The sequence below is a fragment of the Anser anser genome (assembly GCF_964211835.1).
Source record: "Anser anser genome assembly, chromosome: Z".
Taxonomy (NCBI): Eukaryota; Metazoa; Chordata; class Aves; order Anseriformes; family Anatidae; genus Anser; species Anser anser.
In genome coordinates, this window is record NC_139723.1 from 9,347,312 (window position 1) to 9,371,223 (window position 23,912).

Sequence of the window (23,912 nt, forward strand, 5' to 3'; positions counted from 1 at the left end):
CAGACAAATAAAACTTATTTACTTGATCCCTAACCCTTCATCGTCTTCCCTAAAGTGTAACAGTTAAACCAGTGCCTTGCTAACTAACCTCGTGAATAACAAAGGCCTTGGAAATAAAGACATCTTCTTAATTACACTGATGAAATCCTAAATAGAACATGTTATCTGAGAGGTTTACTCTGACTTCTTTGTTAAAGATTTCTATGCTTCAGGGACAAAAGGATACACACCTGTAGGGAAAAACAAACAAACAAAAACTTTAATCACATGATTTGTGACAAATGTCTGTCAGCTGCTTTAAGTGCAGAGTGCTGCTTTTACTCCTGGTTATAGGAAATTGTACTCAGAGTTGGGCTGAAAATATAGCCTTTAGATTTTGAACAAAGTTTTCCCAATTAAAGTTTGCTTTCTTGAAATTGTAAAGCTTGTAAATTATAGTACCCAAGAATCTTCCTTGTTCCAGAACACAATGATTGAGGAACAACCTCTCCTTCACACAAATGATCACAGCTATGAACAATGGCAGATGGGTCCCCTGTTTTACTTTTTTTGTTTATCCAGAAAGGAAGAAAAGAGTCTTGAACCCTGAAACGTTCCTTAGTTCTGCCAGTTGACCAGTATGGCATGACCAGTTCAGCATTTAGCTTGTCCATGCGCTTTGTGCATTATTTATGAGCCTTGGGTAACATCTTCTTCTTCAGTATTCTCTCCAAAATGAAGAGTTCCAGATAGCAGTATCTTCCTAAGTCAGCTGCTCATCTTCATCATGCCAAATACAGGTCTGAAGATGTGGCCATGACAAGGTTTTACCTAATAGTGTACTCTTCATTGCCGAGGAGCACCTTGTGAAAACAATTTTTTTTTTTTTTTTTCATAGAAACATAGAATCATAGAATATCCTGAGTTGGAAGGGACCCACAAAAAATCATCAAGTCCAGCTCCTGGCTCCACACAGTACCACCAAAATTCAAACCACATGTATGAGAGCATTGTCCAAATACTTCTTGAACTCCAGCAGGCCTGTTGCTATAATCACTTCCCTGGAGAACCTCTCCCAGTGCCCAACCACCCTCTGGGTGCAGAACCTTTCCCTAACACCCAGCCTGACCCTCCCCTGTCCCAGCTCCATGCCGTTCCCTCGGGTCCTGTCGCTGTCCCCAGAGAGCAGAGCTCAGCGCCTGCCCCTCCGCTCCCCTCGTGAGGGAGCTGCAGGCCGCCATGAGGCCTCCCCTCGGCCTGCTCTGCTCTGGGCTGAACAAACCAAGGGACCTTAGCAACTTCTCATGTCTTCCCCTTCTAGAACCTGTGTAAACCCAAAGGTTTACACAGTAAACCTTTGTAGGAAGAGCTCTGAAATCATCTCAAAGGTGTTGAAACAAGTTTCAGCACATCGTAGACATCACTGTGATTATTTTTTCCAAAACATGTCAAATTTATCTGTGTTGAATTTCACCTAACACCTTTCTGGTTAGTTTTGTAAAGTTCTTCTGGAATTTGTTGTCATTGTTGCAGCCTTTTTTCACTGAATTAAACCACGCACTTCGCTGATCCCAGGGACATCTCTGATGACTCTTCTTCAGCAAGAGGAACAAACACTAAACATTGCACTTTACTTTTGAACCTTTGGCCAGATGTCAGTCTACAAAAGAGTGTTTTCTCAAGTATTGTAGAAGCTTTACTTCTTAACAACTTCTAAGGTGAAATCATGAGAATTCAGCTGTATTATGCCTTCCACACATACAAGCCCACATGCTTATTGACAAGATTTCACATAATCAGCAAGTGTGAGAGGACTTCCTTTTGGAGAAGCCATCCTAGTTGTTTCCCAGAAAGAATCCATCCTTGTTGTTTCCCAGAAAAAAAAAAAAAAATCTCCATGTTTAATGATTCTTTTTTTTTTTTTTTTTTTTTTTTTTTGACAGAGACTCTGCCCCAGGGACTCGCTGGGGCAGTAGTTCACAGGATCCACTGCAGAGCCCTCTGAATAGATGTAGCATATATTGGCACCCCACCAGTCCTCTGTTGCAGGGGTCATCAGTAGTGCCTGGCTGGACACCTTGACCAGCAGTTCTGCTGTTTTGTGTGTGGAGCCCTTTAGGACTCTTTGGTGATGCCATCTGTCCTGGTGACTTAGTCTTGGCTCACTGACCTCTTCCTGATCTAACACTTCCCAAAGGTAGCCCAAATATCCTATTCTGATGTGTCTGCTACAAAGACTGGGGAAGCTCACACATGTCTTTAATTCTAGATGATCTGTAGATGTATTTTTACCATATTTATTTCCTGTTTCCTTTTGACCAAGCATACTTTGTAGATTTTCTTATTGACTTTGGTGAAACTTTATGTTTTTAAATGCCAGACTTAGGAAGGTGATAGCTGATCAGTCTTTCCATTCATCCTCTAAGAACTTCATGCTTTTTACTGTTGTGTTTTTCTTGTTTGCTTCTTTTTGAAATGAAGCACAAATTTACTAGATATGAGTAGAGGCTTATTTTGTTTTGTTTTGTTTAGTGGAGGATTGTTGGGTTCTCTTTAACCTCCAGACTACATCCAAATGGGTTCTTTTGGAATTTTTTGGTTTGCTTTTTACTCATTGCCTCATTTTTAGGTAGCTTTCTTTTCAAAAAAGGAACACCGGCATTCTGGATCTATCTGACCTGCCCTCCCACTACAATAAGCTATACTTACTGATAATAAGCTAGCCATACTGTTAATACAGAGCAACTCTCCTATGGTATTTTGAACTAGGTCCCACAAACCACTCAAGACCAAATTTATAATGGCATTTTCAAAGACAAGACAAAAATGATGTTCTGAACAGTGTTTAGTGAGTGAAAGAATTCTCTCCACACCACTCAGGGAAGTATTGAAGTTTCCTTTCCACAAGTGGTTGAAATCTTTCACTTTGATTTATCACCTGATAAAATTTAGATTAAAACTTCCATTGCCCTGATCACAGGATCATTATGATCTTAGCACTCAGTATGGGGACATCCACACACAGTGATTACATAGTGGGCTCTTCTATGATATTTTTACACTTAATATAATTCTTTCATGGGCAGCGTTGCTGAATGTATTAAATCTGTTGCTCATGTAAAGTGCATTGCTAGGTAACACTGTCCAACCAATCCTGTTTCCAAGTACCCCAGATGCTTATTATGTCAGGGTTGTCATCCGATGCCAACTATTGTAGTTCCTCTGCTTTTATTTTTTTTTTTGTCTCAGGAGTTCTGCTGGCTTTGCACCCCTCATGAAGTTATCCTGCAGTTTTCCCTGATGTCACCAATCATGGATTCCCACTTCCACTTTTCCATGCTTTTGAAAGGGCCCTCTGTGCTCCAGGAGCTTCTTCAGACATCAAGTGTTACATCCATTAAAGGGTTGGATATGTATAAGATGCAAGGCTTTTCCTTCCTAGCAGATAATTCTCCTTCTTAATGACTTACATGTATCTTGCAGGTCAGGGAGCGCAGCAGCAAGATAACACCTCCATAAGCCTTCTCTGTGAGCCTCTGTTTCTCCCAGGTGCTCGATTTCAGCTGCTTTCACATCTGAAGAACAAACTGATCCTCTCACTGCATACACGCGTAGTCCTGCTGCCATGTGAGGCCACACTTTGTACTTTATCCCCTAACCTGTGAAGCCTCCACTCTTTTGGGGGGCCTTCAAACACCATTTTGATCTTAAATATTAGTTTGTTATTTTGTGTTTCTGTATTTATTTTTCTTGAAGAGGATAGCTTTTTCCTTTATCCTTTGAAGTGGGGGTTAAGATTACTGTCCTCTTCCTCTGCTATATTGCCATTAAGAAGGTCAGCAACAGAAGAGAATTACAAGAAGGTGTGGCAGAGGTGGCTGACAGTCTTATCACCCCCTTCATCTGCACGGCTACTGCATTTTATTTTTTCTGGTCATAAGCGCTTTCTGTACCTGGGTCAGGATAACAGGGGGCACCGTGCCCAGCCTACTCTCTGTCCTGTAAGTGGCAGCTGCCCTACCCTCAGAGCAGCATATGCTGCCCCCATGAGATCCCAAGGACCCACCCTGAGGAAGCAGTCATCACCGATGCGCTGGAAGTTTTCTGCTTTCTGGAAGCCAGACCTTGCTGTTCTTCCTCCTGACCTCTGCAGGCAAAACTGCCATGCCTCTCTTGCTTTCTGCCCACAAACCTGAGACCAGCAGAGTTTTACAATATCAGTTATTCAGTAACTGGCACAGGAGTTTTGGTGGTTGTTGTTGTTTTTTATCCTTAAAAGGTGTAGGGGCCCAAATATGCAACCTTTATTTGTAGCAATTCCATGCCATATTGCATTTCATTTAGCACAGTAATTAACTCTTTGCATATTGACTTAATTGCTTTGCTAAATAAAGGCTTCAGTAAGAGGCATTACTGAAACCAAAGAGATTGTTGCAAGGTAAAGGTCACCTCATAAAGCTGGAAAAGATGACTGGAGAGTACTTCCTCTAGTTTAATAACTATACTTTTAAAATAAGATGTGTAACTTTATTACTATCTTTACAAGTGTCTACTTTACTAATATCTGCCAACAGTCAGTCACAGGTAAAATTTTTCAATGTAATAAATTCAAAGGATAGAATCCAAGGACTGGCAAATAAAACCGTGCTTAGGTTTGCACGCATCAGTGAATTGTTGCCAATGTATTTATGCAATTATCTGTCAGTAGTTGCTTACACAGAATTCTTGGTGAGAGCCATAAAAACAGCCTGCTAATATCAGGAAGTTGGAGGTTATAAAGGTGATGTTCTTTCAAAGAAGTCATATTCACTGTGAAAAACCTAATTATTAAGCCAGTGAATATGAAAAATCAACCAGTCTAGGTAGGTCTAAATGGAAATGTACTTTCTTTTTCCATCATGTAAGTACATGAAAGTGGTTTTCAATTTAAAATCATAGGGGTTAAACTTTTAAAGCAATCTAAACGAACAGTAAGTTGAGTACTTTATGACCTAGTGCTGTCAGACAAATTGAGAAGTAATATAAAATGAGAAATAGGAATTATATATTAATGTGAGAATAAATCATAAAGATGAAGAACTTAAAATCCTTAATATTAATAATATTCTAAGGTACATGACAGAATTACCATGTATTCCTGTGCTTTAAAGTCTTTTGTTAACTTTAAATACATCACACTGGCATGCAGTTCAATTTCTTGAGTAAGAGAAAAGTTTAAAGTAAGACTGAAGAAAAATGAAGTATTTGATCTTGTTAATAGAATACAGATGGAGAAAAGTGAAGTTGGTTTGGGTTTTGGCCTAACTAAGCCCAAAGTAAGAATTATTTTTATATTATGTTGATTTTTTAGGCCATGACAGTATTCTTCTATACTTATTAGAGTTCAAATATTAGCACTAGAGTCAGTTTTTCTGCTGTAAGGTTGTAGAGACTCCTTCCCAGGAGATATTCAAAAGCCATTTGGACACTATCCTGGGTAATGTGCTCTAGGCAACCTTGACTGAGCAGGGAGGTTGGCTGAGATTTCCAGAGGTTCCTTCCAACATCAGCCGTGCTGTGATTCTGTTATTCTGCCATTCATGCCTTTATTACTCACTGTGAGTATCATTGTCTTGATACCTATTTAGAAGGAGGGAAAGAAGAAAAGAAGAACAGAAGGAGTAACTTTAGCGAACTGAATCAATTAAAATAAAATTAAGTTAAAATAATGCAAAACAGTCAAAAAAGTAAGATACTGAAAGTTCCTCTTAAAAACATGGCTAGGTCAAAAGAGGTTTGAGTCAGTACAGCTTAGTAAGGTTAGCAGGACAATACTGACACTTTCTCTATGTGTCTTGAGCTGTCGTTGGTCACAACAATAATTTTCTGGTCTTGCATTAACAGAGCAATATCAGGAGTGCAGCAGTGCAGAAGAGTCAGTACAGCCACCAAAATCACACCACTGAATGGGAGGCTGTGGGTCAGTTTCACTTGCAGACATGTTGAGAAACGGAAAACCTTCTGGGTCAGTCCAACACGACAAAGCATTGTTTCTGATAAGGAGAACACCTGTAGAGTTCTTTTGTTACTAGTGTAGGAGGACTTCCAAAGTACCTTCTAATTCTCTTCTGCAGTTTCAGTGGGGAACATAGATAGCACAGACTAAGAAATGAAAAGCAAATCTTTGCAAAGTCAGTCTTTGTCACGCTAAAATCTCTCCTGCTACACTCCGCAGGGAATTGATTGCATTTCCTTCTGCTTGGTGTTCAGCCACATTTTATCATTTCTTATCATATTGCATTAAATTTCAGCCAATAAGGATCAGTGACATGGGGAAAAAGGAAATCAAATGATGGGGAGGAACTCACTTCATTTTTATTATTTTTATGTTCTGGCTATTATCTTTTTCTTTCTTTCTTTTTCTTTCTTTCTTCCTTCCTTCCTTCCTTCCTTCCTTCCTTCCTTCCTTCCTTCCTTCCTTCCTTCCTTCCTTCCTTCCTTCCTTCCTTCCTTCCTTCCTTTCCTTCCTTTCTTTCTTTCTTTCTTTCTTTCTTTCTTTCTTTCTTTCTTTCTTTCTTTCTTTCTTTCTTTCTTTCTTTCTTTCTTTCTTTCTTTCTTTTTTCTTTTTTTTTCCTAGTTTTCACGTAGCTCTCTGCAACTGTTCGAAGAGTAGAATTAGAGGCACTGGATGATAGCAGTGGCCTTGCATGCTTGGCCACAGGATACTAGAGACCATAAGGTCATAGACAGCTCTCTGATCTTCAGTAGCTGAATTGAGCTTTGCAAGATGTATAATTTTTACTGGGAATAACAGAGAGAAGCCAGGACAAATATCCATTAAAGAAGGTAAAACATTATTTATGTAGTAAATTCTAATGAACTTACAGACCAATGAGAAAAGAACAGGAAGAGTGTGTTAGCAAGCAAGAACAACCCTAAAAGGACTCAGGAGGGAGGAGGAAGATACCCCCATCGTCCACTTCAAAGTGCTTCCAATGAGGGATTCTGAATACTGGTGACTGTCTACAGATTCCCTCTTGGTTGAAGTCATCGTCCCAAGAACCCAGAGGGGCATGAGAAGGGAAGCCATAACATCAGAGAAAGAAAGGTAACAAATTATTTGTATATGCAGTTTGAACTGAGTATAATTGGAGCCAGAATTAGTAGCATCACTGTAATTGGACTGATAATGGTTCTATGCATGGAACAACTGGATTAACCATAAGGTGTGTTTCTTTAGTCCACATGAATCGTGTGATCTGTAGTGTAACAAACTGGCAAAGAGTTCAAACATCTTAGTCTGTAATTTAGATGCAGCAAAGTGGTATATGAATGGACATGAGTGTAAATGAGCAGACACGACAGGTCTGGAGAAGTTAGCTGAGTTTATATTCTCCCTTAAGATGATGTGACATACTTGTTTCACAAAGCGCAAATCAGAAAGGTTGTATGCTGACCACTACAGATGTCAAGGTGAGTCCTACACATTTTAATTCACAATTTAATTCACTAAGCATAGTTGCCTAACTTCACTGATTCATGCAAAAGAAGACCACTTAAGTGAGGGGAGTTACATAAATGAAGTCCTAAATGACAAGGCCAGAGATAAATTTCTCACCAGTTTAACCCAGTGTTACCTGTATGTCTATGGAAATAAAGAGATTTTATTGTTTCAGCTAATCTCTTTCTGAGTGTATTTGGGAGAAAGTTATTTAATTTCCTTATATTTCTCCATATGTTTATTAATATCTACTATATCTTATATAGCAAATATGTATGAATACATCACATGAAAAAAAGATCACTGGGTGACCACAGATTGCAGTCTAAAGCAAGTGAAGATTTACCATGGAAACCTAGAGCTCTTCATCCTCTTCTTCCATCAGCACCAGTCATTACAGCCTGCAAACTCTCTTTTCTGGTTTAGAGTGAGACATTTCCACTACCCTCCCAGTTTCAGGTAAGGTTTTTCATCTTATAAATGTCTTGAATAAAATGCTTGCTAAGCCATTGCTAATATATATTAATTATCTGCTGATCTGGCATTACCTATTATCGCACTTCTCAGTAAAATGTATATTTTTTTCCAAGGTGAAAAACTTCTCTCTCGTTGTCAGGAGTAGGTAGAAAAGTGGAAAGAAATCTAAATGAGATTTAATTTTCTTAAATAATTATCAATTGCATTATTTAAGTCATTCAAGCGGACAACCATTCTTTAGTATTTCACATTGTCTCATGAAGCCTATCTAGTCTGTTCTTTCTAGAAAATAAATCTGCTGGAGTCTCAGGTAGAGTACTACTTTCTCATTACACATGCGATTTCTTTCCTGACAGCTGCATGGCCAGTGGGGCAGAAGGATGCCACCAGCCCATTAACCTACAGCTCCCATAATGCTAGTGCAGCTCAAATGTTGGAATGGTTCAAGGAAAAGCACTTCAGCAATTTTTTCTGCTTTTGCAACTTCTCAGCATATCAGAATTTTTGTTGCACACTGAAAAGATACCCTACTTCTGCAGTCTTGTTAGGCTTTAAAAATTGTGTCCTCGGCCTTCAGAATTGAAAAGAAGCAATGCCACAGTTTATGCCTATTACACTATGCTAGCCGGAATTGGTAAGTAGAATCATGGAAGTGTACAGGAACAGTTTTGCAGAGATTTTTTCACTTCAAACTTCTTTCCAAGCCGGAATGAAAACAAGGTGAAGTTAGCTACTGACGCCAATTTTTGCAGGACAGTGAAAAAATTAATATTAGATTAATATTAATTATCAGTTTTAAAAGTTGCAGAAAGTTCACAATTCTGCATTAAGGATGAGATAAACTTCATTTTCAGTAAATGGAAAGTAATGTATATATTGAAAAAACAACCTTAGCTATGCATACACAGGTTCTCAATGAAGTTTTAACAGTCAGCAGAAGTACACAGGAGTCAGTGCAACAGTTGTCTGCCTTGCATCTGTCAAAAATAGTTAACGGTTAGCATTATTAGAAAGGAACAGAGAACATAACAGAAAATACTATTAGCTCCATATGTCAAGGATGCCATTTTGGATATTAAATGCAGTTCTTGTCCCAATATCTCAGGAAGATTATAGTAGAACTATAAAAGGAAAAGAAAAGAATTGCAAGAATTATTAGATATATGAAACCACAGTAGTGTTACAAAGAAAGAAGAGTTAAATTTATCAGATTGCTTCAACCTGGAAAAGATATGACTGAAGGAAGAAATGGTAAAAGTCCATGAATATTATAAAGATAATAGAGAAAACGCATAAACTGTATCTTGCTTTGCAAACAGAAATAAAGGAACGGGACATGAAATTATCAGGCAGCAGAAAGGAGAAACAATTTTCATATATTTCCATGTATTTCATGTTCCATGTAATTCAATTCTGAAATGCACTGACACATAACATTGCTGATAACAAAAGTTGTCATAGGTTCAAAAAGCAAATAAAAAAAAAAGTTTCTGAGGGAACAATTCAGTATGAGTGTTCAAGATAGTTATTTCATATAATCTTCAGCTCAGGAAGCCAGTAAGCTATGGATCCCAAGAATATTGTGCATAGGTCTGGGACAGCTCATCATTCTCCTTCCTCATGTCATAGGATAGTCACAGAAATCAGATATAGGTTTGGGCTAAACAGCCCTTGCTTATCACAGGGGTAGCTCTGTGCTTATTAGCTACCAAGGCTAATTTCCTTTAAATGAAAAAATATTTTGCAGTAGGAAAAGCCATCACAGTTGAACCTTTTCACAGAGTCAGTACTTCCCAGTTTTGTGGCCAGGTGGGTGAAGAACCGCTGTTCTGTGTGCCAAAAAGGGCAAACTCCTCCAATATCTGAGGCAATGAGCAATCCAGAAGGAAGTGCAAAACTCAGGAAGAAAATTACATATATATTCCAGTCCTAAAATGCTGAAGTTTCACTTTATTAGCTTACATTTATTTACCTCTCAGGAAACAGTTGGAGCTTAGCTATGAGGGGACATATGCAGAGCCATTATTCAGAGTGACTTGGTAAATATTTAACAGCATATGAGCCCTGTGTGGTTTCACTCAGGATGCATGTGGAGAAATTAATTTGAGGTGAAAGTGCAATATGTCTCAGCACAGATTTGTCAATAACAAGATATTCAATCTGTTTTCCTAAGGGTGTGAATCTGCCTTAGCTAGAGGTGTAACGTTTAATGGAGAAGTGGGGCCAGGACAGTGCAATTGTTCTGCTGAGTGGCACTATCTTGTATAAAGAGAAGCTTTCATTCCTTCCTTTTTTATTTTCTGTAGATCATCCAGGCTAACATCAAGGTGAATCTTGTTGCTGTCAGGTTGTCGTTCCAGCTCTGGTCTACTGGAACCAGTGGTGGTGAGCTTGGGGAACCTCTGTTCTTCCAATAGCAGGGGGCTTAGTCACTTAGTTAGCTCCAAGGCCCTGGGTCTTGGCATCACCCCAGTTTAACCGTTGCTTTCTTAGTAGGGCCAGTTGGAAAGATGTTTTAATTCACTGAGAATGTTTTCAAGCTACTCAGTTTTTTACTGTGCAGAGAGAAAAAGAGAAAAAATAAGGACCCCAAACTTCCTCCCTCTTCCTTTATGAACTGTTTCAACTTCTTTTATGCTAATCATTTTATTTTCTTCAGAAGGTACAAAAACTTTCTATATTTTTTTTAAAGAAATCTCTGATTTTTGCCAAGCAGAGGTTGAAAATTGGTTGAAGTAATCCTTTCCAGTGAAGTCATTGTTCTAACGAACTGATGGTAAAACATTTTAATTAAAATATCTCCCAAACAGCTCTGAACTAACGACTTTTTAGGAGGTTACTATTTCTTATAAATTTATAAGGTTGGTAGGTCTGTGGAATTATTTTCCTTGCTTGTGTTTTTTGTTATTCTTTGTAGAAAAGGAGACTGTATTTGGTTGAGTGGGATAAATGATTTTATTTAAAAGGAACACAGGTGACAATTGAAGAAACTAATTACTTCTTACACAAATATTGGAAGGAAGTCAATAAACCCTCAGTTGGGATTTTTTTTTTTCTTTAGAGCAACTAGAATGTTGAGACATTCTGACAGAGGAAACTTGGTAAAACTACTCATTGCTTTTGGGTAACAGAAGCAAATGCAGGAGAATGAGAATATTTATCTGTCCAGTCAAGTTCACTGATTAACTCAATTAGACAATGGATGAAGATATTTATTGATTCAAGATTGGTTCAGCCTCAAGCACTGATAGGTTTGCCCTGGGCTTCAACCAGGTCCTGGAGGAAACTGCTCAAAACTTCACTTAAAAGACATTGCAAAACACTGATATGTGGTAATTTAGTCAGACAGATTTTTTTTTTTTGGGGTGTGTGTGTGTGTGTGTGTGTGTGTATGAAGGCTGTGAGATAATAGAAAACTGCAGACCAGATATTTAAAGTAGATTACTCATTTTCCAGTCTGTGTTGAAGTCATTTGGACACAACAACACATCACAGTACAAAAACAAGGAGTAACACAAAAATTGCCTGTGGGTGGAGGGAACTCGCAGGGACACATGAAATAGCACACCCTTCCAACAGCACCCATCACGCTCAGTAACTTGTAAGAAATGATTCTTCTTCAATGTGATATTAAATTTAACATTTTAAAAGGATTTATCCAAATCAGAGAATTCAGAGGCAATGCATTTGTACTAACTCCAGGAATACTGAATACAAGTGGTTTTAATGCTCTGCTGAAGATCACCAGAGATTCTCTGCTTATGGCTGAGGCTTCATAATCTGTATCCTGTAATTAAATGTGCTTTACTGTCAAACTTGGAAAGCAAAGCTCACAGCAGCAAACTTGGTAATTCAGTTGCTTCCAAGGTGTTTCCTCAGTCTTCTAATGGTTTTGGAGTAAATGTGCTGTCTCTGAATAGCGTCTTCCGATGAGCTAGGAGCACAAATGGTGCTAATTCTGTTAGACAAAATGAGTATGTTTTCACAGTATCTTTTAAAATACCTGCGGTGTAAGCTTCTGCTCCTGTGTAAAATCTTCACACTGAAGTGATCTCGAGGCTATATATTTAAGCCAAACACAACAGTGCAGTTCTCACATTAACTAAATTTGGAGACTTCAATGTTCGAAACAGGAGTTGCAAGCTATTGTTCACTAGATCATTTTGTTAACTAGAGGTTCAGAAAGCTCTGATCTTGGAGAGATTAAAGGAATCGTGAAAGACAGGCTTTGCTCAGAGATTAAATTATCCAGTTGTTTTTCCTACCTCTATGATTAAGAATTTTTATATTTATTTATTTATTTATTTTAACCTCTGAAGCTTCTGTATCGACTACGTCCATCATTTTAAGGAAGACACAAAATACCAGATATAAGGTTATGGGATGGTGAGAGTGCATTTAATAAACTTCAGCAAAAGAGCAGGACTACTGTCCATTTGGTCTCTCCCTCTTCCCCCTAAATATTGAAGGCATAAATGTGGTGCTGGAAAACAGACCTTTCAAGCTGATTTATACCTGTGGAAGTTCTTAATATATTTACAGGACACTGAATTTCTCAACTCTTTTAAAAAGCCATATGTACAATCATACAGTTGTTATCTTATTTGATTTTCTCTTGTTTTCTCTTATGCCATGTTTTAAGGTAACAAGAAGTGCTCTGTACACTGTTTATGACCTCATTATCACTTACTGTTAACAGCAAGGAAGCAGAATTTCCTAGTAAGTAATGAGTAATTTCCTTAATTTTTAAGAAGTAAACAGGAAGCCCTAATCTCATTGCAGATTAGCAGAATTTACATGTATAACTGTTTGTCTTTAAGTTTTATGCTTAGTAGTTCAAATTAACTTTCTAACTCACCCGCCAATGGTAGTCAACAAAGGGAAAAGGAAAAGGAGAAAGGAAAAAGGAAAAAGAAAAAGGATAATCCTTCTCCAAAGGAGTTGAATATCATTATTTTGTCATCCAGAAATCAAGATAAAATTAGTTGAAAATTCGTACTACTTAATAAACAGACTGAGCTTGGCCTTTAGAGCTTGGCCTGTGAAGTCTTAGGGATAATAACTTAAAAGTTTTCAGTGCATTAGATCATTACTTAAGAAAAAAGTAAGAAACTTGGCAAGTTTATGTCACTCGATTTTTAGAGCTGAAAGAAAAATACTGTCTATCTTGTAATAAAGCCCCAAGAAAAACATTGAATCACATGCTATCAAGAAGATTTAGTCAGATAATATTTAGCAATTTGGATCAGATCCATATCTCATATAAGCTGTCATACCTTCAGTTCTCTGGCCAAAGTATGAGAGTTTACTTCAGATGAATATTTTCACTATAGACACTGACCAATGCAAGCTTAGTAAGCTTAATAATATGTTTTCATTTTGTTGTGTGAGTGAAAATAAAAAGTGTTATTTTATGTCTTTTCTGCTTTGATGACAAACCCAAAATTGGCTTTAACTAAACTTGTCTTCAGGTTTTCCACTCTTTTTTTTTTTTCCATTGTGTTGGCTCCAAGAAAATCATACTGTACTCAATTATCGTATCCCTTTAAAATTTTGGTAAGATTGCATGAAACCATGGCGATTTCTAGCTGTTGGAGCAACAGTAGAAACAGTGACCTCAGGGAAAGTTTGTTGAATTTACATATTTATTAAGACATAAGATTTTGGAACACCATAACGTTGATTTTGTCAGATATACCTTGTTTGAGCTAAAAGCTAGATTACCTAATATTTAGTCACAAAGGTCTGAATAAATATAGCAAAAGTTGAAAATGGGTACATAATGTGTTAATGCCTTTTGTTATTTTATTCACTGTAAATACTGAAAGATAACATGCTTTAAAAAAATCTGCTTTGACTTTTTTTCTCATCAGGATGCCAGCCTTTTGTTTTTTGACACTAAGTTTGCTATTAAAACAGCAGTTAATTAAATTCATACATTCTACAGGTTATACTCTCATCCTTTCAGGCAACACCTCCTGCAGCAGATTCCTCCCTGGTATCAGTTGATTGGCTCCTGTTTGTCAGCACTCCTTCATCTGAATTTCCTCAGTTCACGCTTTAGAAATCATTGACAGTGAAGGCATAAACCCATTACTTTCTATATTTAATATCTTTTAATTTTTTTTAAAATTATTTTTATTTTTTAATATACAAGCTTATGTTTATGTGGCAATTGTGGAATATGTGTCTTAGACAAGTGATTTAAGAGCAGTGAGCAGCTCCTGGCTGATCAGCTACCCTGGCTTGCTTCATAATTCCCCAGAATGACTGCTAACAATAGTTTCAATAATGGCATTTCTTCAGCACTTCTCTGGTTTTTGGGCTTGGAACAGGTCTTCCTGAAGATTAGTGAAGATGTCACCTTTGTTTATCTTAAAGACCAAAGGGTGGGAAAGATCGTCTATGACTATAATTTTAAAAAAACGTCAAAAATTTTAAAATCTTTTTATTGCCTCCAGAGCCTATATCCTGTGACTGCATATTTACAATTAATGTAAAAGAGAGCTTTGTTCTCATGTAACTCTTCAGACAAACTATGAACAAAAGCAATACAAGGAAAAAAGAATAAAACATCTAGATCCAGTGCATCTAGGTCACTTTGAACATGATAATTACACTGTTTTGAACCTCAGTAAAATGTTTCTTTCTTGAGAATCCTTACCAAGAACATTCTCTTTTTTTTTTTTTTTTTTTTTTGTGCACATACAAGGGAACACTGATTAGCATAATGGGATGTTGGAGCTCTAACGGGAGAACTCCTGAGCTTCAGGATTTAGTGTATTACTGTACCCAGCTGCTTTGCTCATACTGTATAGGCAATCTGGGATATGGGCAAATACTTATAGAGTGGGATGAATGACTTAGCCTCAGCCACAGCAGCTCAACCTCTACAGAAGGACACAAAACAGTGAAAAAAACAAACAAAATAGAGACTTCTTTTATTGTTTAGATTAATTCTTCAGAATTCTGGCAGAACAGAACTAGTACAGAGCCAAAACCGTGCTGTCAAACCACTCATCAAATTGTACCTGACTCCTGATCCAGTTCACCGAGTAGCTACTTATCTTCTGCAGGTGTCCCTCAAGGTTCAAATGAGCCACTTGTCTTCTTCTGCTTTCAGTTTCCACCTGCCTTTGCTCAGTAGTTCAGCTTTTCTACAAAGCTGAACAAAAAGTTGTACCAGAGTCCACAGATGTACAGTGCTGCCTCTTGAAAAGCTTTGGAAACTATTTAGAAATAAATTCTTCTTTCAGGGACTCTACACTACCTGAAATCCACATTTGTTTTAGCTGTTGAGGACTCCTGGGGACTACTAATTAAGTAGGTAAATTACTAAGCTGAAATCAAGCTGTGTCTTTTTTTTTTTCCTTTTTTTTTTTTTTTTAAAATCACTGGCAGTTTCATGCCTTCTGCAAGTGCCTGTCTATTAGGCACCCTTAGGACATATTAAAAAAATCTACAGTTTTAAGTGCATTTATTTTATTGCATATCCTCCATGTCTACTTTTCAAATTTAACTCATTACTTAATAAATTCTAGACAATTTACTGTAAAACTCATCCTTGTTTATGAGACATCTGCCTATTGACATGATGTTAACAAAGCAAACGCATGTTTAAGTACAAAAGGTTACCCAGTAACAGGCCTCACATCCTCCAGTTCAAAAATTTATAATTTCTTAACTGAAATTAGATTTTAGCTTTCCTGTTTGTGTGTGTATGTGTTCATTTGCATCTGCAGGGGTACATGAGAGGAATTGTCAGTTATCAGCAAGCATACTGCAAGGTAATGTGGCTATATGAGAAATTAAAACAAAACAAAACAAAACAAAGCAATGAACCTTAATGGTTAATGTTTTTGCAATCACAATCCAGAATTGACTGGTTTTGATTAAAATAGTGCTTTTACCCAGGATCGTTCATGATCGCCTTACCAAAAAATCTCAATCACTTTGTTCACTTTTTCTTTTTTTTTTTTTTTTAAGTCTCTTTTCCAATAGTGAGGACAGTCCAGAGCCCATTGAGCTCTCTTGTACTGTAGCAGGCTGCATGCCAGGATCTTTCCCTTGAGCAGGGACACTTCACAAGGTAGCTCCTGGAAGTCCAGAAATTCTTTACCTGCGACAGATACTCAGTAAGTGATGAACGTCTAGCTTGTTGAAACATTGCAATTAATTTTCTAAGCATTTCTGAAACTTGGTAATCTTAGCTAAGTGATGTAAAAGATTGATTGTGCATATAGACCTCTAGACATAAACTGTTAAGTATGGGACTGGGTGAAAATCCAGTCATATCAGGTCTCCTCAGAGTTTGGATGGCAAAAGGAACTCCATTCTGAAACTTGTGACTCAATTTAAGGGTCTCCCAGATGCTTTTAGTCTGACCCTGTCCTCTAGGCAATACAATATCAAGTGACCTTGCCATCACAAATCTTGTTAATGTTGCATTTACCATTAGAGCTTTGTTAAATTGGTGTCTTATCCATGATTAAACTTTGCTAAATTGCTGTTTGCATCATAAATATATTGCTGCTTCTCTCTTACGAGTGAAGTGCTTAATTCCTTTCACAACATCTGTCTTGTGCTTAATTAGCAGGAAGTGAATGCACTTGGTGAAAGCCAAGTGAGAGCATGAGAACCAACTAACCAACCAATCAACCAACCAACTAACAAGTTGTCACACTTAAAACTCAAGATAAAACCAGACAGGGTGGAAAGTGATAACATTAAGAAGTTGCATAATTAGCAGGAAAACCTATCAAAATTTTATATGGAATTTTACTATCTTGTTTTTGAAGCTGTATTACAGTAGAAAAAATAATGTTAATTTCCCTCATTACCTTACAAATTCTCCTCGTAATACATTCATTTAGATTTGCCCTGCAATTACAAAGGGTGGAGAGCCTGCATGTCTGTACTATTTACAGCAGAGGCCACAATATGGAGCAAACACAATCATGAGAATAACTTTTTGATGGACTAGACATTGAAGATATCTATTCAGACTTTCATAGTGTGCATTTTTAGAGAACTGATTACTAGATTATAGAATGTATTAAAAAAAATAAAAAATTGGAAACTGAGAGCCTAAATAACTTTTGAAGATGTTGTGATGATTAAACAAGAAATTCCTTTTTTGATCACCTATTTATAATGTTCGGTCATTAACTATTCAGATTTGTCAGTTCTGCTTTTTAATAATAATTTCACATCTTTACTTACACTCCTGACTTTTTGTTTTAGCTCTAAAAAATAATGTATTTGAAATGAACAACATCACGACTTGATTTGATTTAGAAAAAACTGCTAGGATGGGTCTTGTTTGATATCAACATTTTTTCTGAATATATATCAAATGCTGAAGCAAATATTGCTACCATACAACTGGGTCATACTTCAACAACTGTTCTTTTGTCTCACAACTAATAAATAAAAATACTTTTTTTTTTTTTCCAAAGCCAAATTGTATTAAGAGGGAGATGACAGAAATGCTGAGATGGTTAAAACTCAAATATTCTTGAAGCTGTAAGGCAGAAATAAATCTACTGTAATATGGGAAGAAATTGAAAGAAAGATAGGCCAGACACCGTGCAGATAATCTGCCTTATCTCTCTGGCCTGATACACTAGCTCAGCTTCACATTGCATACAACTCACTCATCAGCTGCGGAAGCTCATGATTAAGCCCTCAAATGTAGTTAAAATTTTACTTTGGGAAGGTGGTTAACCCGTATACACTTATGGTATCAAACATGTCTTACATTCATGGCTATTGAGAGAGAGAACTTGTGCTGAGTAGTTAGGCAGAAGGTCCTTGTATAAAGTTGATTCTGCTTTTAGTTTGGATGATATTCTGCAGGAATTTCTTCTCACATGCTGTGGAATTTCTGCCTTTCCAGGAAAAGTCACCATTTTAATTTTACTTTTGTTGTTGTTGTTGCTGTCTGATGCATTATGAAAGAGAAAGGTTAGCAATTAGCCTAGGCATAAATTGTAGCAAAACCTTATACAGCAACATCAAGCAATGTCAAAGCTTTGAATAAGCGCACAGTGCTACAGCATGAACAAACACAAATGCCTCCTGGTGACTGAGGCAATAGCTGGGTACACATTTGCATACACAAACAGTGTATTCATTATTCAAAAATACATTCCATTCAGTCACCTGGATAAAGTCCATTACTCCCTTCTTTAAAGGCAAAACTATTAGGGATTTGAACAAAAGCAGATTTTCCCCGAATTCTTGTGGAAGGAAGCAAATTACAAGTTCCTGGTGATTCTCTGATGTACTTGTTTTTATGAGGTATGGAAGCAGTGAAGTTTATTATCCACACCTATCTCTGCACAGTACTTCTAGCTAATGTAAGCACTTCAATGATGTATTTGCATTTAGATTAAATTATACAGAATAACTCAGATCTAGGAATCTACAGCTGAGCTAGAATAATGACTGTTTTATTGAGATTATTTGTGTTGAATTTAATGGAAACACCACATTCAAATCATGGGACCCTTTTTTTAAAGCCTCCCAGCAGATTATCATCTTAAATATTTTTCCTGGCCCTGGTTCAGGGAAATATCTGTATTGAGGACACCACCTTAGGATTTGTTTTCCTGAGCATGGGCCTTCAGTGCTGTAACAGTCAGGATACTCTTGACTTCTAATTTCTGACAAATTAAAACAAGAGATTTGAATCTTGGACAAATTAACACTTCCATAAGTTGCATCAAGAACATCATAAACAGGAAACTGGAGGAATGTTGAGACTGGGTTTAAACAGGCAAGAATATTTTAAGAGTCAACATGAAATGACACTGAAGATTGGGCACTTTCTTCATTCATGGAGGTACTCCTAAAAGCTCTTCACTAGCAAAATATTCAGGAGTTATTTTTCAAACACTTTGGCCTGTTTCATATTCCACTAACATGCTCATATAACATGTTTATGTCCTATGGACTAAATTATTTTTCATCTCATAGCTTCTTAAGATGAATCCATTGGTCACACTCCTCTCTCTTGGCTTGCTCTGTGCCCTGCCTCCCTGCCCTCCTTTATTCTTTCCATTTCATTTATTCAAAGCTACCGTACTTCAGAGAGGAATGGGACAGGAGTAAAATAAGTATTTTTTTTTTCCAATCCAGGAGACAGAAGAGGGAGAAACTTCATTAGACTATTTTAATTACAACTCTTTTACAGTATCTTATCACTTCTATCAGAATATTAGCTATCAAATGCAATGGATAGAATAAGAAGAGGAAAAAAAATTGTAACAACATTTAAAAATTATTTTGAAAAGAAAATGAGGTCATGCCATGGATTGTAACTAATAGCTATTTTTATTTCTTTATAGAAATCTCTACTGCCAGCCATTGTTTATTGATTTGCCTCAGAAAACTGTAGTAGAAGAGCAGTCCAATAAAAAGAGTGTTTGCATAAAGTAATCTGGCTTTGAGTCCTCATTTTCTGTATGTAATATATGAATGAGGCAGAAAATTTCACTCATGAGGAGCTTTATGGCAATAAACACATGACAGTGACCAGCCCAGGTGTTATGGTTGAAGGCTGCAAATAGAGAACCACTTAGTAAAAAAAGACAATATTAATCCAGACATTTTCAGCTAAATGTGTTTATGCAATAGGATGATTAAGCAAAACAAAAAACATAGTCTTTTTTTTTTCTTTGTTGTTGTTTGTTAGGTTTGTGTGTGTGTGTGTGTTTGCGTATGTGTGTGCAATTTTGTTTGTTTGTTTTCTTCAAATTTCCTTGGGATGATTTTCTGAGATGTGAAATAGGATTAAGAAACAGTGGCACCACTCACGATAACTCCTGTGGTTAGAGGACTCTTTTAGAGTGCTAACCATACATGTTTAAGTCTCTGCTCTAATTCTTGCCTCTGTAAGAAAAACGCATATCTTCTTCTGGTACATAGAGAAGAAAAAATACTCCAAATTCACAAGGCAAGATTACTTTCTTCTTTTCTAAAAATTTCTGAGGCCTCCTCTCAGGCTCCTCTTCACTGGGCTGAACAAACCAAGGGACCTCAGCCGCTTCTCATACGTCTTGCTCTCCAGACCCTTTACCATCTTTGTTGCCCTCCTTTGGACATCCTCTAATAGTTTTATATACTTTTTATATTGTAGCACCCAAAACTGCACTCAGTACTCAAGGTGAGGCTTCACCAGCCCAGAGCAGAGCGGGACAATACCTTCCGTTACCAGTCAGCAGGCCTGTGCCCCTCCTGGCTGCTCTAACTCACTGTAGCCAGAAGATATACTCTTCTGTGGATGAAAGAAAGCATGACATCCAGATTCATGGAACTATAAATTAGCCTATTCCGAGATATCAACAGAAGTATAAGAAAAAAAGCTGTGGCCATGAATATTATAAACAGTGTACTAGAGTCTACTGTAAATATGAGCTTCACTCTTCAATAGCTTCTTTCCTCATCTCTGCAGATGGTGATTTGCTATGTGTTTTACTTTTATTGTCACAGATTTATGCAGTGCTACTGGTCTTTTCCAGGCACTTGAAATCACACCATAGAAGACTCTGATTTTCTTTTTTATCTTACATAATGACTTTTAATTCTGAAGCAAGCTAACAAGTATGCAGAAGGCAAAGATTCACAAGGTACTGCTCTGATCCTTCAGGCAACATCTCAAGAGCTGAGCAAACCTCTTTCTCGCATTTGGAATCAATAATAAGTCACTTACTACTGTTGGTCAGCAGTGGCTTGTGAGCACTTGCCACTGAGCAAGTTTAAGGTGTCGGTACACAAAGAGCTCTGGGTGACTGTGCATGAAACCTTCCTTTCACTGCCTGGGAAGTTTAACTCCTTGAGACACAGTGGTCCCTGACATACAATAGATAGACTTTAAGTAAATATGTTTTAATTTGCAGATCTGACTAGAAAATAAGAAAGATAAATCTTTCAGTTGAAGCCGTTAATGATGACCCACTGTCAATGACTCCCCAGGGAGAAAGAACACAATTGCTGCTTTCATACAGTTGATGTCTGTTGTTTTATTTTAAATGTACTCCTTATATCTAAGGAACTTGAAGTTATTTTTCCCAGATTTTTCAAGGCTACCTAACTCCCAATTATCTCATTTATTAATGACTGTGATTCTTTTATAAATAATTTAATCTATTTGCAGGTGTGCTTACCCATGCTACCATGGACCTGACAAACCACAGTATGATTCCTCTCCAGTTATGTGTAAGACAAAATGCCATGAAAGGGACAAAACAGTCTTGATTTAAATGTATGTGTGAGAGTATATTTTTTCACCATTTCTACATCTATTATGCTCCTGATAGAACGTATTACTTCATTTTTACTGAGAAACAGAGAAATTCAAAGAAGTCTTGAGATACTGCAGTTCCATCTAACAGCTGGAAGCTCATCCTTATATTTTCACATGTATTTCCTGCAAACCCTTTTACTTAAAAAAAAAATAATCTTTTGCAAAGGAAATAGACAGATGTTCTGCATACTTGCAGTAAATCATCAGCTGCTAAACTTCTATGTTATGAATAAATCCCGTGTGCCTTTGCCCTGATATTTTTCACTCCTAGTTAGGGTAGCACGTGAAGCTTCTCAAAGAATTTGTAAATGACAATATCATTAAAAAAACTCAGCTTTTACCAAATCACAGTGTCATGCTCAACCTTGAAAAGTGCTAAGTTCCCTTTTGAGTTATATCTCTGTTATCGCAAGTGAATTTTCAATTTCAAAATAATTTCAAAATTGATTTTTGCAGGAACAAAGGAGACCTAGTCTTGGATTCACAAACACCCTGCATGTTGTCTAAGTGCTGGTCTTCAGTTTGATGGATTTTTTTTCCCCAGTTATCTTACTGACAGCAAAGACAAACCAACTGACAGCACTGTTTCATCCAAGGTATGATTGTTAGAGCTAACTAATTTTCTAAGCCATGCAAAATGAAAAAACGACAAAAGACATAAAATGTAGCAGAATAATTTTAGCACTAGGCATTATTTCAGTAGGGTTTTCTTCGTTTGGTGTTTACCTTAATATAAAAGAAACAAGACTTTCTTTACGAATTTTGTGAGGTTGAGAATATTTTGTTTAAATATTTAGTTCATGTATTGCCTAGAAGTTTGCTGAAAGCATATTTAATTTGTGTAATGACTTTATGATCAAACAATTTTGCATTAAATGATTTTTTCCAAATGCTTTCTATTTAAATTATTGTGAAATTATTGCAGAATATAAAATCAAGTACATCTAAAATCTATTTCAAATTGTTACAAGCCAGAGAAGTAATTGATCTAACAAATAATGGAGAATTGTCCAAACAGAATGATGCCTTTTGTTGAATAAGCCATGGGGTGTTTTCATCTTGATTGGTGAACTGAGTTGGACAACTTACAGTTAGATAGAGAAATACTAGTTATACAGAATTTCATAATGCAGTAAATATGAAATCCACCACTGGAGAAACACGTCTTTACACACAGTGAAAACCTCAGAGATATTGTTCAGCTAACTTCACTGGTTCCAGTTCTACCCAAAATTCTAGGATCTGATTGTTTAACAGGTCATTATGTTTAACATAAATCCAGATAAAACAAAAACAAAACAAAACAGAACAACAACAACATCAACCCCACAAACTAATGTGCTTTTAGTTTTTATGGCTTGAATTTGATGTTAATATTTTCATGTAACATCTGAGTTTACGTACATGTTTTGACACCTTAAGCACCATTCATAATTCGATTAATTCAACACACGCAGTAGTTTAGCCTAAAAGTCTTTCCACCAAGCCATTGACACGAAAGATGGAATTTATGCTCCCACAGGAGCAATCTGTTTCTTGATGCACTGGATGCTTTGGAAACATTACTTCATTTCCTGTGCCATACAATACACATCTACTGTCATTATTGACGATCCTCCATTTTAAATTCTATTGCAAAAATTTTTATAGAAATCTTTCAAAAAAGGATTTAAGATTTGTGATACTTCCTTGATATGGATAATTTTTCATTTCTAAAGCTCATTCATATTTAGTGGTAGATCTTGTTCTCTTTGTATATAATATACTAAGCATCTTTTTCTGGTTTTGTTAGCTGCGGCTTTCTAATAAAAAAAAATATATGGTTTAGAAAGAGTGGAGTAATCATTTCTTTGCGATGCTGTGTGCTTTTTGATTTCTGTACTCGGCAGAAGATAGAACACAAGGCAAGGCAAAAGGCAAGGCAAGGCAATATCCCATATAAAATGTGTTTTTGCTATTTAATTTAGCTTATCATCAAGTGAATTAGTATAGCTAATGCATTGACTAGCTAGATAAGATTATACAGTCTCCAGACTTCAGCACCATTCATATCCTATCCTATGAGAGTTTTCTGTGCTTCCTTCTGGAAATGGAAGACAAATTAGGTAGCTATGCTTTATTTCTTCGAGACTGTTGTATCTCCATTTGTAAAAAGCACAATGTAATGCTGTAGCTAACATGTTATTAGAGACTCTGAGTGTGGGGACAGGGAAACCAGATGACTAAAAACACTGGAAATGGATTGGCTACTGCTAAGTTATTTATTTTATTTATTTATTTATTTATTTATTTTAAATCAAGTGCACTTGTTTACAGCATGGAAATACTCAGTATAAACACTGAATCCTTGAAATGAAGAAGCATACTTTACTCCTCTGCATCTTCATATTAGTAATGATCAATGTCCAGATGACGCAAGCTGGAGGAATCGTTATTCATGGTAGAGAGCTCAGGCTATAGCTGAAGATGAAGGTGAGATGGTACCCAGTAATGTTTTCAGTGGAATTATTTCTGTGACACAACGTGCTCTCAACAGAAAAACTCATAGAAGTGCAGAAAGGAAATCAAAGGAGCCCTCCTGCATCACTCTCTTTTGCAGAGGAGCATACACGTTAATTTGCATCCTCATGTAGGGGAGTCTGCCTTTACACTGGCAATCTGCAGAAG